Source organism: Hyla sarda, chromosome 4 (assembly GCF_029499605.1).
Source record: "Hyla sarda isolate aHylSar1 chromosome 4, aHylSar1.hap1, whole genome shotgun sequence".
Taxonomy (NCBI): Eukaryota; Metazoa; Chordata; class Amphibia; order Anura; family Hylidae; genus Hyla; species Hyla sarda.
Window position 1 is genome coordinate 15,221,495 of NC_079192.1, and position 17,938 is coordinate 15,239,432.

General features: G+C 45.4%; 1 long non-coding RNA gene across 1 annotated transcript; it reads right to left on the reverse strand.

Annotated features, from left to right (window-relative positions):
• Nucleotides 1-3,081: 3,081 nt before the first annotated feature.
• On the reverse strand, nucleotides 3,082-17,802 carry LOC130366743 (uncharacterized). The gene is made up of 3 exons (XR_008891912.1): nucleotides 17,775-17,802; nucleotides 13,494-13,570; nucleotides 3,082-3,190 (listed from the first exon to the last, which is right to left on the reverse strand). It is a non-coding gene; the product is annotated as an uncharacterized LOC130366743 (long non-coding RNA).
• Nucleotides 17,803-17,938: the final 136 nt, after the last annotated feature.

Consider the following 17,938-nt stretch of genomic DNA (forward strand, 5'->3'; position numbering starts at 1 on the left):
ATCATGAGGGGGCGGGACTATGACGTCACAAGCTCCCAGCGCCATCTCCAGCATTCGGAACAGTTTGTTCCAAACACTAAGCAGCCGAGTACCCCTTTAATAGCTGGCCTAAAGTTTTGGCCCTACTTATGCTTTCTCTTGTTCTTGCATTACATGACTATATGGTATTAAAGGGGTTATCCAGGATAAAAAAAATAATAATAATTTCTTTCAAGAACCGCTCCCTGTCTGTCTCCAGGTTGGGTGTGGTTTCTGCAGCTCAGTTCCATTGAAGTGAATGGAGCCAATTTGTAATACCACACACAACCAGGGGACAAATGTGGAGCTGTTTTTGAAATAAATTAGCTCTGTTTTTCAATTCCTGGATAACCTCTTTGAAAAAAAAAAAAAAAGTCATTGCATTTCATGAAAACAAAATGGGACAGGAGTGCTTCCGTGTGTGGGATCACCAGGTGGATGGTAGTGGAGAAGGTGGATGTTGTGCTCACCTTGTGTAGTTCTGCAATAAACGAGGCACAACGCTCAAAAGATTTGGCAGAGATCACACAGAGGGTGCTGCAGGGCTGCTGCGGGCTTCCCACGCTGGGTTGGCGTGCAATAGATACTGGAACGAGCACAATAGGGGAGTTATCTCTCAGAGGTAAAATGAAAACCAGTAGATATCGGATAAAACTTTATTTTAGCATACAACGCGTTTCAAAGCCGGGATGGCTCTTTCATCAGGCCTTATGAAAGAGCCATCCTGGCTTTGAAACGCGTTTTATGCTAAAATAAAGTTTTGTCTATGCTAAAATAAAGTTTTGTCCGATATCTACTGGTTTTCATTTTACCTCTAAGAGATTGACAGCATGGGACATCTTCCAAACTCCCCTATTGTGCTCGTTCCAGTATCTGCATGCATTTCCTGTCTGCTCCTTTGGGATATCTTAGATCAGTGGTCTCAAACTGTAGCCCTCCAGATGTAGCAAAACTTCAACTCCCATCATGCCGGGACAGACAAGGCTGGTAGTTGAAGTTTTGCGACATCTGGAGGGCCACAGTTTGAGATCACTGATCGAAGATATCCCAACGGAGCAGACATGAAATGCATGCAGGGTATGGAGAAGCATTGGCTCCTACAGGACTTCAAACATTGCCTAGCTCCTCAGTCTGCCCCCTAGAGGAAAGCCAATATTAACATGCAGTTTACTTTGCCCACGAATGTTATTTGTAATTGTTTTAGTCATCTGACATTATGGCCGAGTGCTGGGTAAGATTGGGTACTGCCCAATACAGTAGTATGTGCCATGCGACCCTTGTCCCTGTGCCCCTGCCATTGAGCTGTAGTGTTGGCAGATGTTGCTGTGCTCGGCGTTGATCAGATGATGTCTCGGCTGTAATTAGTCCTGATTAGCTGCTCATTCTTATGCATGAGGCACTGACGAGGCCTCCGATCCCGCTGTCTATATATAAATATCTATATCTGCGTCTATACAGGGGGCGAGGAGCAAAACGGGATGAAAAACAAGCGCTACACACACGCATGTGCCTGTAATTGCGTGTACTCTTGTGTGTGCAGAGCTGAGTCTGTCATCAGTGATCGCACTATGTGTTACCTGTAATCTTACATATAACTAAAGATGAACCTAATGTAACATTGGTATCAATTCTTTTCTATGTGATCCTACTTATTCCCATGACCGGATTTGTCGTCACAGGCCAACTGGATGATCACGGCTCTGGTAACTATCACACTTATCTTACATACCGTATATACTCGAGTATAAGCCGACCCGAATATAAGCCGAGGCCCCTAATTTCACCCCAAAAACCCAGGAAAAGTTATTGACTCGACTATAAGCCTAGGGTGGGAAATACATCATCCCTCCCCCCCGTCATCATCCAGACCCCCGTCATTAACACCCCTGTCATCATCACCATCATCATCCCCCCCCCCCCTTTCATCATCACCGCCTGTCAATCAGTGGTCTTCAACCTGCGGACCTCCAGATGTTGCAAAACTACAACTCCCAGCATGCCCGGACAGCCATCGGCTGTCCGGGCATGCTGGGAGTTGTAGTTTTGAAACATCTGGAGGTCCGCAGGTTGAAGACCACTGCGGCCTTCGTCATCATCCAGACCCCCCTTTAGTTTTCTACTCACCTCCCCTCGGTGGGAAGGAAGGGTGAGCTGGTCCGGGCCATCTATGCTGCAGGGACCGTCCGGTGAGGAGGGTTAGTGGTTCCGGGCTGCCCATTTTCACCGGAGGGAGGCCCTCTTCTCCACTCCGCACCCGGCTCCGGACTAGTGACGTTGCCTTGACAACGACGCGCAGGGACGTCACGCTGCTGCGCACGGATGTCCCTGTGCGTCGTCGTCAAGGCAACGTCACTAGGGCCGGGCCTGGAACGGAGCGGAGAAGAGGGCCTCCTGGTGAAAATGAACAGCCCGGAACGACTAACCCTCCCCACCGGACAGTCCCTGCAGCATAGATGGCCGGACCAGCTCACCCTTCCTTCCCACCGAGGGGAGGTGAGTAGAAAACTAAAAGGGGGGGGGGGGGTGCTCTGGATGATGACGAAGGCCGCAGTGGTCTTATACCTGTGGACCTCCAGATGTTTCAAAAATACTACTCCCAGCATGCTGGGAGTTGTAGTTTTGAAACATCTGGAAGTCCGCAGGTTGAAGACCACTGCGGCCTTCGTCATCATCCAGAACCCCCTTTAGTTTTGTACTCACCTCCCCTCGGTGGGAAGGAAGGGTGAGCTGGTCCGGGCCATCTATGCTGCAGGGACCCTCCGGTGGGGAGGGTTAGTTGTTGCGGGCTGTCCACTTTCACCGGGAGGCCTTCTTCTCCGTGCCGGGCCGGCCCAGAACTAGTGATGTTGCCTTGACGACGACGCACAGGGACGTTCATGCGCAGGGACATCTGCTGCGCACAGACGTCCCTGTGCGTCATCGTCCATCGTGCGTTATCTATTATTCTTCCATGTTTTATTGATTTCATTAAAGTTTTGGACTTTATCAGTAATTCGCTGAGAAGCTGGATCCACTACTGTTCAATCGTTTGTCTACATGGGCAGGCGGACCACTTCTTCCTAGCTCCAGCGCTGCAGAATATAGAGCAAGCCCTCCTATTTTTGGTCCGTGTGGGGACTGAGCTGAGTTGCATCCTCCATTTTTTCTATCTTACTAACATTGGTATCAATGCCTGCAAGTAAAACAAATATTATTTTTTTATTTGCTATGGGGTCATTGTGGTTTTATTGGATGGCATCATACTATGGAAGTAATGTGACTGTCAACATTTGGGGGCACTGTTGCTGGAACTATTAAAGGGGTTCTCCACTGGAAACATTTTTTTTAAATCAACTGGTGCCAGAAAGTTATACAGATTTGTAAATTTAAAAAAAATCTTAATCCTTCCAGTACTTATCAGCTGCTGTATGCTCCAGATTAAGTTCTTTTCTTTTTGAATTTCCTTTCTGTCTGACCACAGTGCTCTCTGCTGACACCTCTGTCCATGTCAGAAACTGTCCAGAGTAGGAGCAAATCCCCATAGCAAACCTCTCCTGCTCTGGACAGTTCCTAAAATGGACAGAGGTGTCAGCAGAGAGCACTGTGGTCAGACGGAAAAGAAATTCAAAAAGAAAAGAACTTCTTGTGGAGCATATAGAAGCTGATAAGTACTGGAAGGGTTAAGATTTTTTAATAGAAGTAATTTACAAATCTGTTTAACTTTCTGGCAACAGTTGATTTAGAAAAAAAAATGTTTTCCAGGGGATTACCCCTTTAAAGTGTACTGGGCTGGTTGCACTGTTGGAGCTGAGTGGTCGGCACTGCTATGGGGACACTGTGGTTGAAATTATTATGGGCCACTGTAGCTTGAATTGGCTAAGATGGCTGTCACTCTTATGGGGGTACTGTGGTTGCTACCACGCACTGTGGTTGTCACTGTTATGGGGAACTGAGGATGTCACTTTTATAGGGTAGCTGCGGTTATCACTGTTATGGGGGCACTGTGGCTGTCACAGATATGGTAGGAACTGTGGTTGTCACTGTTAAGGGGGCACTATGGTTATATAATTTATGGGGTCACTGTAGTTGTCACTGTTATAGGGGCACTGTGGCTGTCAGAGTTATGGGGGCTATGGTTATTTCTGTTAGGGGGACACTGTCAAAGTTCTGGGAACACTAGCTGTCACTGTTATATGGGCAGTGAGGCTTTCACTGTTATGGGGACACTATGGTTATCTCTGTTAGGGGGACACTGTGGTTATTGCTATAATGCGAACACTGGTTGTCACTGTCATGGGGACCCTGTGGCTGTTACTGATATGGAGGCACTGTGGTTATCTTTTCACTGTGGTTGCTGCTGTCATGGGAACACTAGTTTTCAATGTTATGGAGGCACTATGATTATCGCTGTTTGGGGAACACTGTAGATTTTGTTACGGGGACAATGGTTGTCACTGTAATGGAGGCACTGTGGTTTTCTCTGCTAGGGGGACACTGTAGATGTCATTGTTATGGGATCACTGGTTGTTACTGTTATGGAGGCAGTATGTCAGTCACTGTTATGGAGGCACTGTGGTTGCCTCCTTTATGGGACATTGTAACTAGCACTGATATGGACGGTTCCATTATGGTTGGCATTGCTACAGGGTACTGTGCCTGGTTCTGTTATGAGGGCTGAGTGGTTGGCACGGTTATGGTTGGCACTATTCAAGGGTCGGCACTGTTGTGAAGGCACCACAGCTGGTGATTGTTTGGCACTGTTATGTGTAGGTAAACCTTTGGCACTATTCAAGCGTCTCTAAGGTCGGCACTGTTGTGGAGGCACTACAGTTGGTGTCACGGAGCCCAGTGCCTAGTGCCATTATGAGAACACAGTGCTGAGCACTATCAGGCTGTGTTCACACCACGTTTTTGCAAAACAGTTCCCGTATCAGTATTTTGATAAAAAAACTGACTCCTCAAAACCGGACTAAACTGTATCAAAACGTGTGTACAAATTTTAACCGTGTACGGTTTGAAAAATGATGTTTGGCTGCATCTGTTTTTTTTAAAGAATAAAAAGTATAAGTTTTTAACTTTTCATTCCATTATGAATAAAGTTTCACTTGTTTGATTGAAATTCCAAGAAAAAAAAAAAACTGTGCAAAGTCAAAAACCGTATGGTGCAAACCGGATGGAACCGTATGAACATGCGGTTCTGTACGGTTCCAATTGACTCCCATGTTAAAAAAAAAAACGTATACGTTTCAATATGTTTTTTTTCACCCGGACCAAAAACCGTGGTAGGCTACGATTTTGGGTACAGGGAAAAAAACTGACAAAATCATACAGTATGCAAAACGGACACAACCTGATGCATCTTTTGGCGTACGGTTTTCAATGGAGAGTCAATGCATACGGTTTTCAATACGGGTCCGTGCGGTTTTCAAATTGAAAACGTATACGGGAACTGTACTGCAAAAACATGGTGTGAACCCGGCCTTAAGAGAGCACAGTATCTGACTAGTTTATGGGAGCGTTGCGTCTGGTACTGCTATAGAGCACAAAAAAGCAGGCGAAATCAGAATTTTTCCAATGAGATACAAAAAACATATACAGAGACGACGAGGGCAGCGACGGCGGTGCGGGTAAAATATGTGTACCCCTGGCATATACTCCCTATAGTATGTGTTTATAACAACTATATATATATATATATATATATATATATATATATGAAGAAACGTACAGCTGCAGGTTAGGGAGCATAGGGTAAGTGACTCCGGCTCACTACTGCCCTCATGTGCCAAGATGCTGAAACACTCAGAACCCAACATAGTCACAAAACCGATTCTTCGCATCGGAAACCTACGTAGGACCTTAATCAATGACTTGATCACAACTGATTCTCTGGTAGACATCATCTGAAGCCTAGGTCTCCAAACTGTGGACCTCCAGCTGTTGCAAAACTACAACTCCTAGCATGCCCGGACAGCCGTTGGCTGTCCGGGCATGTTAGGAGTTGTAGTTTTGCAACAGCTGGAGGTCCACAGGTTGGAGATCTAGGCCCTAGATCCTTGGTTCAATGTTCTAAGAATGTTCTCCATGTTGGGGAACCAGACACGGATTCTCTGCCTCACCTAACTAGGTATATATTGTTGACCTGAAGAATTCACTAGGATGGGCCCCCGAAACGCTTTGTCATATGCATTATAATCTTTGATCTATGGTGGTCCTACACAAGCGCTATACACACAAAGCAGAACCGTAACTCATGAGAGTATTCGCAACATCGGCGGCCAACTCGAGAACTTGTTTTCATGGTGAGAGCTCTAAGACCTCACCTTTCTGATGCAATCCTCCCATGTTGACCTCCCCTGCCTCAGGCCTACTTCTCAATTCAGCGACTATCTAGATCTCTTCTAAACCCCAGTTATGAGCCAGGGTGAAGGGGTTGAGCCTGAAGTAGGCTCGGAATGTAGGTTGTTCCAGATGATGAAGTTACTTCCTTAGAGGGATCCACCAAGTTGAGGGTGACAGCTCTCACTACCATTGTAAGGGACTCCATACCCACCTGTGGGCTTGAAGTATAGGAAGCCCCTCGACTTCACTTGAGTAATCACTTTGTCACTTTATCAGTTCCTTATACTAAAGGTTGGACTGTGGTAAGACAAGGAGCTTCTGTTGCCAGAACCAGAGCTGGAGGATCTGTCTACACCTTTCGAGCTTCATCACTTAGAATTTACTAGGTTGGGCCTGAAACGTGTTGTCATATTATGATCTTTGATCTATGGTGGTCCTACACTAGCGCTCTACACATAAAACAGCACAATAACTGGTGAGAGTAGTCGTAACGTCGGTGGCCAACTCCAGAACTTGTCTTCATGGTGGGACCTCACCTTTCTGACCAATCCTCCCATCTTGACCTCCCCTGCCTCATGCCTACTTCTCAATTCAGCGACTATCTAGATCTCTTCTAAACCTCAATTATGAGCCAGGGTGCAGGGGGTTGAGCCTGAAGTAGGCTCAGAACGTAAGTTGTTCCAGATGATGAAGTTACTTCCTTAGAGGGATCCACCAAGTTGAGGGTGACAGCTCTCACTACCATTGTAAGGGACTCCATACCCACCTGTGGGCTTGAAGTATAGGAAGCCCCTCGACTTCACTTGAGTAATCACTTTGTCACTTTATCATTTCCTTATACTAAGAGTTGGACTGTGGTAAGACAAGGAGCTTCTGTTGCCAGAACCAGAGCTGGAGGATCTGTCTACATCTTTCGAGCTTCATCACTTAGAATTTAACAAGGTTGGCCTGAAACGTGTTGTCATATTATGATCTTTGATCTATGGTGGTCCTACACTAGTGCTCTACCCATAAAACAGCACAACAACTGGTGAGAGTAATCGCAACGTCGGTGGCCAACTCCTGAATTTGTCTTCACGGTGAAAGATCTAAGACCTCGTCTTTCTGACCCAATCCTCCCTTGCCCCATGGAGACCTCCACTGCCTCATGCCTTCTTCTCAATTCAGCGACTATCATGATCTCTCCTAAACCCCAGTTATGAGCCAGGGTGCAGGGGTTGAGCCTGGAGTAGGCTCAGAACCTAAGTTGTTCTAGCTGATACAGTTAATTCCTAAGGGGGATCCACCAAGTTGAGGGTGGCAGCTCACACTACCTACTTGTGGGCTTGAAGTATAGGAAGCCGCCCGACTTCACTTGAGTAATCACTTTGTCCCTTTACCAATTCCTTATACTAAGAGTTGGACTGTGGTAAGACAAGGATCTTCTGTTGCCAGAACCAGCTGGAGGATCTGTCTACATCTTTCGATCTTCATCACTTAGAATTTACTAGGTTGGGCCTGAAACGTGTTGTCATATTATGATCTTTGATCTATGGTGGTCCTACACTAGTGCTCTACACATAAAACAGCACAACAACTGGTGAGAGTAGTCGTAACGTCGGTGGCCAACTCCAGAACTTGTCATCATGGTGGGACCTCACCTTTCTGACCAATCCTCCCATGTTGACCTCCCCTGCCTCAGGCCTACTTCTCAATTCAGCGACTATCTAGATCTCTTCTAAACCTCACTTATGAGCCAGGGTGAAGGGGTTGAGCCTGAAGTAGGCTCGGAACGTAAGTTGTTCCCGATGATGAAGTTACTTCCTTAGAGGGATCCACCAAGTTGAGGGTGGCAGCTCTCACTACCACTGTAAGGGACCCCATACCCACCTGTGGGCTTGAAGTATAGAAAGCCCCTCGACTTCACTTGAGTAATCACTTTGTCCCTTTACCAATTCCTTATACTAAAAGTTGGACTGGGGTAAGGCAAGGAGCTTCTTTTGCCAGAACCAGAGCTAGAGGATCTGTCTACATCTTTCGAGCTTCATCACTTAGAATTGAGTAGGTTGGGCCTGAAACATGTTGTCATATTATGATCTTTGAACTATGGTGGTCCAACACAAGACCTCTACACATAAAACAGCACAACAACTGGTGAGAGTAATCGCAATGTCGGTGGCCAACTCCTGAATTTGTCTTCACGGTAAAAGTTCTAAGACCTCGTCTTTCTGACCAAATCCTCCCGGTTGGACTGTGGTAAGACAAGGAGCTTCTGTTGCCAGAACATGAGCTGGAGGATCTGTCTACATCTTTCAAGCTTCATCATTTAGAATTTTCTATGTTGGGCCTGAAACGTGTTGTCATATTATGATCTTTGATCTATGGTGGTCCTACACAAGCCCTCTACACATAAAACACCACCACGACTGGTGAGAGTAGTCGCAACTTCAGTGGCCAACTCCAGAACTTGTCTTCATTGCGAGACCTCGCCTTTCTGACCCAATCCTCCCATGTTGACCTTCCCTGCGAGAGGTCTAAGACCTTGCCTTTTTTCATCCCATCCACAAGCCTTCTAAATTCAGCAAGCATCTCGATCTCCTCTAAACCCCAGTAATACACCAGGGTGCAGGGGTATAGTTTGGGAGTAGGCTCAGAACGTAAATTGTTCCAGACCCTTCTGACGTTGGCTGAGCCTTTCCAACCCTACACAATGGGACAACTCTATGGCTTTGGCCCCCGTTCAACATTCCTGGTTCTCTTCATGGAGTCCTATAGCACTTTATCTCTTCAGCTCTCACTACCACTGTAAGGAGCCCACTACCAACCTGCGGGATTGAAGTATAGAATGCCCCTCGACTTCACGTGGATAAACGCTTTGGTACATCCCCAATTCCTTATATTATCTGCTGTTATGGGGGCTCTGTAGTTGTAAAAGGAAGCAGATGCTGTTCTGGGGGCTCTGAAGTTGTTGGGGAAGCAGAGGCTCTTATGGGGGCTCTGTAGTTGTTTGAGAGCAGATACTCTTATGGGGGCTCTGTAGTTGTTGGGGGAGCAGACATATTACAGGGGCTCTGTAGTTGTTGGGACAGCAGATGCTGTTATGGGGACTCTCTAGTTGTTGCGGGGAGCAGATGCTGTTATGGGGGCTTTGTAGTTGTTGGCGGAGCAGATGCTGTTATGGGGGCTCTATATCTATAGTTGTTGGGGGAGCAGATGCTGTTATGGGGGCTCTGTATCTATAGTTGTTGGGGGAGCAGATGCTGTTATGGGGCTGTGTAGTTGTTGGGGTAGCAAATGCTGTTATGGGGGCTCTGTAGTTGTTGGGGGAGCAGATGCTGTTATGGGGGCTGTGTAGTTGTTGGGGGAGCAGATGCTGTTATGGGGGCTCTGTGGTTGTTGGGGTAGCAGATGCTGTTATGGAGGCTCTGTAGTTGTTGGGGTAGCAAATGCTGTTATGGGGGCTCTGTAGTTGTTGGGGGAGCAGATGCTGTTATGGGGGCTCTGTAGTTGTTAAGGGAACAGATGTTGTTATGGGGGCTCTGTATCTTTAGTTGTTTGGGGAGCAGATGCTGTTATGGGGGCTCTGTAGTTGTTGGGGGAGCAGATGCTGTTATGGAGGCTCTGTAGTTGTTGGGGGAGCAGATGCTGTTATGGGGGATCTGTAGTTGTTGGGGGAGTAGATGCTGTTATGGGGGATCTGTAGTTGTTGGGGGAGCAGATGCTGTTATGGGTCTCTGTAGTTGTTAAGGGAACAGATGTTGTTATGGGGGCTCTGTATCTTTAGTTGTTGGGGGAGCAGATGCTGTTATGGGGGCTCTGTAGTTGTTGGGGGAGCAGATGCTGTTATGGGGCTCTGTATCTATAGTTGTTGGGGGGAGCAGATGCTGTTATGGGGGATCTGTAGCTGTTGGGGGAGCAGATGCTGTTATGGGGGCTCTGTAGTTGTTTGGGGAGCAGATGCTGTTATGGGGGCACTAAAGCTGCTATGGAAGTAGATAAAATAAATAAGAAGTGATATGGGTGGATGAACACACCACGGTGGTGGTGGGGGGGTTGTTTAGGGGTGGCGCTATGATTGCTCCGGGGCCCCGCACTCCTCAGCGCACCGGCCTGTCACCGCATAATGGCAGCGTCAGCCATGTTGGAGTCTTCTCCTGGCTGTTGTCTCCGTGTAGTAATCTGGAGTAATTACACTAAATTATACCGTATGGTCCTATGATAATTATCTTAATTGCTGGCGGTATTTTATTTAGCACTTATGAGAGGTGTCACTGTCACGTCTTAAATGTTTTTCTTTGTCATTCCATAAACTGCAATGCTAATTTTATAGCATTTAAAATAATAACAAAAAAAAAATTAAAATATGTCAGGCATAAGAACCGGAGAGGAGGACAATCGCTTCTCTTAAAGGGGAAGTCCACCAATTTACACTGATACTTGAATAGGCATAGGAAATTAAAGCAAAATGGACTGAATTAAATGATGGCCTATGATTAAAGGGGTACTTCGGCCCTAGACATCTTATCCCCTATCCAAAGGACAGGGGATAAGATGTCTGGTCGCAAGGGTCCAGCGCTGGGGACCCCCGGGATCTCCCTGCTGCACCTTTGTTCATTTAGAGGGTCGGGTGCAGCGCTGGAGGCTCGTGACGATACGGCCACTCCCCGCAATGCAAGTCTATGGGAGGGGGCGTGATGGACCCTCCCATAGACTTGCAATGAGGGTGTGTGGCTGCGACGTCGGGAGCGGGGTGTGATTATGACATCACGAGCTTCCGCCCCGCATCACCAGTGATCTGGCACGGAGCTAAGTTTGCTCCGTGCACCGGATGTCTAGGGTGCTGCAGTGACTTTAAGCCCTTTAAAGTACCGCCATTTTTTACATCAACTGGTGCCAGAAAGTTAAACAGATTTGTAAATGACTTCTATTAAAAAATCTTTACCCTTCCAGTACTTTTTAGCAGCTGAATGCTACAGAGGAAATTATTTTCTTTTTTCATTTCTTTTTTGTCTTGCCCACAGTGCTCTCTGCTGACACCTCTGTCCGTGTCAGGAACTGTCCAGAGTAACATAGGTTTGCAATGGGGATTTTCTCCTGCTCTGGACAGTTCTGTGTACAAGACAAAAAAGAAATTCCAAAGAAAAGAATTTCCTCTGTAGCATTCAGCTGCTAAAAAGTACTGGAAGGGTAAAGATTTTTTAATAGAAGTCATCTACCAATCTGTTTAACTTTCTGGCATCAGTTGATTTAAAAAAAAAAAAAAATGTTTTCCACCGGAGTATCCCCTTAAAGGGGTACTCTGGAGGAAAACTTTTTTTTTTTTTATCAACTGTTGCCAGAAAGTTAAACAGATTTGTAAATTACTTCTATTAAAAAATCTTAATCCTTCCAGTACTTATTAGCTGCTGAACATTACAGAGGAAATCCTTTTCTTTTTGGAACACAGTGCTCTCTGCTGACATCATGACCACAGTGCTCTCTGCTGACACCTCTGTCTATTTTAAGAACTGTCCAGAGTAGGAGAAAATTCCCATAGCAAACATTTGCTGCTCTGGACAGTTCCTAAAATGGACAGAGATGTCAGCAGAGAGCACTGTGCTCGTGATGTCAGCAGAGAGCTCTGTGTTTAAAAAATGAAAAGAATTTCCTCTGTAGTATTCAGCAGCTAAAAAGTACTGGAAGGATTAAGATTTTTTAATAGAAGTAATTTACAAATCTGTTTAAAGGAGAACTCCAGAATACAAAAATTGTCCTCCATACTGCCGGCAGTAAAAAAAATAAAGATGTATATACCTTCCTTTGCTCCCCCCGGTACCTCACGTAACCAGCTCTCCACCGCGATCCTCTACCTGGTTGCCGGTGGTCATACTGCACTCAGCCAATCACCGGCCGCAGCGAAGTCCCAACTCGACTGGCGATAGGCTGACGTTTTCGGTCCCGGCAGCAGGTGCCGGTGTAGTGAAGAATTGTATGTCTTGGATCGTTCTCACACTGCCGCACAGCCTATCGCCGGCCAAGTCGGGACTTCGCTGCGGCCGGTGATTGGCTGAGTGCGTATGACTCGCCGACCACCGGCAACCAGGAAGAGGATCGCGCGGAGACCGGAGCGGGGGAGCAAAGGAAGGTATGCATCTATTTTTTTTTACTGCCGGCAGTATGGAGGACAATTTTTGTATTCTGGAGTTTTCCTTTAACTTTCTGACACCAGTTGATTAAAAAAAAAAGTTTTTCACCGGTGTAGGGGTACTCTGGTGAAAAACTTTTTTTTTTTTTAATCAACTGGTGCTAGAAAGTTAAACAGATTTGTAAATTACTTCTATTAAAAAATCTCAATCCTTCCTGTACTTACAGCGGAAATTCTTTTCTTTTTGAAACACAGAACTGTCTGCTGACATCATGAGCACAGTGCTCTCTGCTGACATCTCTGTCCGTTTTATGAACTGTCCAGAGCAGCATATGTTTGCTATGGGGGATTTCCTTTTACCCTGGACAGTTCCTAAAATAGACAGAGATGTCAGCAGAGAGCACTGTGCTAATGATGTCAGCAGAAAGCTCTGTGTTTCAAACGGAAACGAATTTCCACTGTAGTATTCAGCAGCTGATAAGTACAGGAAGAATTAAGATTTTTTAATAGAAGTAATTTACAAATCTGTTTAACTTTCTGGCACCAGTTAATTTAAAAAAAAAAAAAACGTTTTTCTCCGGAAAAAAGGGGTTATCCAGGAAAAAACTTTTTTTTATATATCGCCTGGCTCCAGAAAGTTAAACAGATTTGTAAATTACTTCTATTAAAAAATCTTAATCCTTTCAGTACTTATGAGCTTCTGAAGTTAAGGTTGTTCTTTTCTGTCTAAGTGCTCTTTGATGACACGTGTCCCGGGAATCGTCCAGTTTAGAAGCAAATCCCCATAGCAAACCTCTTCTAAACTGGGCGTTTCCCGAGACACGTGTCATCAGAGAGCACTTAGACAGAAAAGAACAACCTTAACTTCAGAAGCTCATAAGTACTGAAAGGATTAAGATTTTTTATTAGAAGTAATTTACAAATCTGTTTAACTTTCTGGAGCCAGTTGATATATAAAAAAAAAGTTTTTTTCCTGGAATACCCCTTTAAATACGTTGGAATAGGCCCAATTCCCGCTGCCTGGTCTTGCAGACGTCGGCTTCTTCCACACCTGGGTTGGCACTGAATCCCTCGCGCAGCAGAAACGCGGAGCACATGGGCAGATGTTCCTTTCTTCACTTGCTTTTTCTAGAATGAATGAATTCACCATAGTGAGAAGAAGAGAGATTAAAAATAATGGTCGCCGACTATGCCACTTCCAGACACCATGCCCAGGGTTGGTCAGCGTCCCATGCCCAACCTTTTCCGGAGACTGACAGGTCTGTGGGTACTAGGACATGAAGAAAGATGGAGGACTTACAATGATATGTCTCCAAATCTGAGCAGGGGTGGGCTGGGTTGTGTGAAACGCCCCGTACCTCTTGGACCCGCCCCCGAGCAATGTTTGAGACAGCTCCTCAGCTGTCATATCAAGGAGACAAACAGAAGAGTGAGCCTCAGATCTGAACATGAGTGGGCTTGGTTCTGTGCCACCCCCCCCCCCCCCGACCCCACCTCCTGGACCCATCCTTAAAGGGGTACTCCGGTGAAAACCTTTTTTCTTTTAAATCAACTGGTGGCAGAAAGTTAAACATATTTGTAAATTACTTCTATAAAAAAATCTTAATCCTTCCAGTACTTATTAGCTGCTGAATGCTACAGAGGAAATTCCTTTCTTTTTGGAACACTGATGACATCACGAGCACAGTGCTCTCTGCTGACATCTCTGTCCATTTTAGCAGCCATGCATAGCAGATGTAGGCTAAGGGCAGCATGGTGGCTCAGTGGTTAGCACTGCTGCCTTGAAGTGCTGGGGACTTGGGTTCAAATCCCACTAAGGACAACAATAAATAAAGTGTTATTATTATTATAATAATGTCAGCAAAGAGCACTGTGCTCGTGATGACATCAGAGAGCATTCCAAAAAGAAAAGAATTTCCTCTGTAGTATTCAGCAGCTAATAAGTACAGGAAGGATTAAGATTTTTTAATAGAAGTAATTTACAAAAATGTTTAACTTTCTGCCACCAGTTTGATTTAAAAGAAAAAAGGTTTTCACCGGAGTACCCCTTTAAAGGGGTACTCCGGTTGAAAACTTTTTTTTTTAAATCAACTGATGCCAGAAAGTTAAACAGATTTGGAAATCACTTCTATAAAAAAAAAAAATCTTAATCCTTCCAGTACTTATTAGCTGCTGAATACTACAGAGGAAATTCTTTTCTTTTTGGAACACAGTGCTCACTGCTGACATTTCTGTCCATTTTAGGAACTGTCCAGAACAGCATATGTTTGCTATGGGAATTTTCTCCTACTCTTAACAGTTCTTAAAATGGACAGAGATGTCAGCAGAGAGCACTGTGTACTAAAAAGAAAAGAATTTCCTCTGTAGTATTCAGCAGCTAATAAGTACTGGAAGGATTAAGATTTTTTTTAATAGAAGTAATTTACAAATCTGTTTACGGTAACTTTTCGATACCAGTTGATTTAAAAAAATAAATAAATACGTTTTCCTCCTTTAAGCAATTTCTGGGGGAGCTCCTGAGTTGTCATATAAAGGAGGCAAACAGAAAAGTGAGTCTAAGATCTGAGCATGGGTGGGCTGGGTACTGTGCCACGCCCTGTACCTCCTGGACCCGCCCCTGAGCAAGGTCTGGGGGAGCTCCTCATTTATCATATCAAGGAGGCAAACAAAAGAGTGAGCCTTAGATCTGAGCATGGGCAGGCTGGGTTCTAAGCCACGCCCCGTACCTCCTGGACCTGCCCCATAGCAATGTCTGGGAGACCTCCTTAGTTGTTAAATCATTGTACCATGGGGATAAACAGAAGACTACACCCCCAACCTGCGGTTGTTTTCTCTGCATATTTCATTGAGGGGCTGCCATTGTCTGCAGGCACTCTAGATTACACTATTGTAGGGGCAGCCTGGAGGACACTATTATAGAGGTACTATAGATGGCACTATTATAGGAAAACCCTGGATGGTACTGTTATAAGGGCACTCTGGATGGTACTATTATAGAGGTACTATAGATGGCACTAATATAGGGGCACTCTGGATGGTACTATTATAGAGGTACTCTGGATGGTACTATTATAGGAAAACCCTGGATGGTACTGTTATAAGGGCACTCTGGATGGCACTATTATAGGGGCACTCTGGATGGTACTATTATAGAGGCACACTGGATGGTACTATTATAGGGGCACTCTGGATGGTACTATTATAGGGGCACTCTGGATGGTACTATTATAGGGGCACTCTAGATGGTACTATTATAGGGGCACTCTGGATGGTACTATTATAGAGACACTCTGAATGTCACTATTATAGGGGCACTCTGGGTGGTACTATTATGGTTGCACTCTGGATGGTACTATTATAGGGGCGCTCTGGATGGTACTATAATAGGGGCACTATGGGTGGTACTATTATGGTTGCACTCTGGATGGTACTATTATAGGGGCACTCTGGATGGTACTATTATAGTGGCACTCTGGATGGTACTATTATAGGGGCACTCTGGATGGCACTATTATAGAGGAACTTTGGATGGCACTATTATAGAGGAACTTTGGATGGCACTTTTATAGGAGCACTCTGGATGGTACTATTATAGGGGCACTCTGGATGGTACTATAATAGGTGCACTCTGGATGGTACTATTAAAAGGGCACTCTGGATGGCACTATTATAGGAGCACTCTGGATGGCACTATTATAGGGGCACTCTGGAGGGTACTATAAGAGGGGCACTCTGGATGGTACTATTATAGGGGCACTCTGGATGGTACTATTATAGAGGCACTCTGGATGGCACTATTATAAGGGCACTCTGGATGGTACTTTTATAGGGGCACTCTGGATGGAACTATTATAGAGGAACTCTGGATGGTACTATTATAGGGGCACTCTGGATGGTACTATTATAGGGGCACTCTGGATGGTACTATTATAGGGGCACTCTGGATGGTACTATTATAGGGGCACTCTGGAGGGTACTATTATAGAGGCACTCTGGATGGTACTATTATAGGGACACTCTGGAGGGTACTATTATAGAGGCACTCTGGATGGCACTATTATAGGGGCACTCTGGATGGTACTATTATAGAGGCACTCTGGATGGTACTATTATAGGGACACTCTGGAGGGTACTATTATAGAGGCACTCTGGAGGGTACTATTATAGAGGCACTCTGGATGGTACTATTATAGGGACACTCTGGAGGGTACTATTATAGAGGCACTCTGGATGGCACTATTGTAGGGGCACTCTGGATGGTACTATTATGGAGGCACTCCGGATGGCACTTTTATAGGAGCACTCTGGATGGTACTATTATAGAGGCACTCTGGATGGCACTATTATAGGGGCACTCTGGATGGTACTATTATAGAGGCACTCTGGATGGTACTATTATAGGGGCACTCTGGATGGTACTATTATAGAGGCACTCTGGATGGTACTATTATAGGGGCACTCTGGATGGTACTATTATAGAGGCACTCTGGATGGTACTATTATAGAGGCACTCTGGATGGCACTATTATAGAGGCACTCTGGATGGCACTATTATAGGGGCACTCTGGATGGTACTATTATAGAGGCATTCTGGATGGTACTATTATATGGGCACTCTGGATGGCACTATTATAGAGGCACTCTGGATGGCACTATTATAGAGGCACTCTGGATGGCACTATTATAGAGGCACTCTGGATGGCACTATTATAGGAGCACTCTGGATGGCACTATTATAGAGGCACTCTGGATGACACTATTATAGGGGCACTGTGGATGGTACTATTATAGAGGCACGCTGGATGGCGCTATTATAGGGGCACTCTGGATGGTACTATTATAGGGGCACTCTGGATGGTACTATTATAGGGGCACTCTGGATGGCACTATTATAGGGGCACTCTGGATGGTACTATTATAGGGGCACTCTGGATGGCACTATTATAGGGGCACTCTGGATGGTACTATTATAGGGGCACTCTGGATGGCACTATTATAGGGGCACTCTGGATGGTACTATTATAGAGGCATTCTGGATGGTACTATTATAGGGGCACTCTGGATGGCACTATTATAGAGGCACTCTGGATGGCACTATTATAGAGGCACTCTGGATGGTACTATTATAGAGGCACTCTGGATGGCACTATTATAGGAGCACTCTGGATGGCACTATTATAGAGGCACTCTGGATGACACTATTATAGGGGCACCAGACACTGACTCTTATAATGAGGCACACTAGGTGGCGCTGTTACTTGGCATGTATCTGGGATACAATAGTATATAACCCAGGCGACAACCAATCAGAACACAGCTCTCAATCTCTAACCTGGACTGCAGACAATAAAACATTGGTTGCTATAGGCGACAAGTCCTCCGCAGGCGCGTACAGGACGTGTACAGGCTATAACAATCTTACTTTCTATTGGCTGTCCGTCCTATCAATCATCACACAATCCCTTCTCATTGGTCAGTAACTGCCGGAGCGCAAAC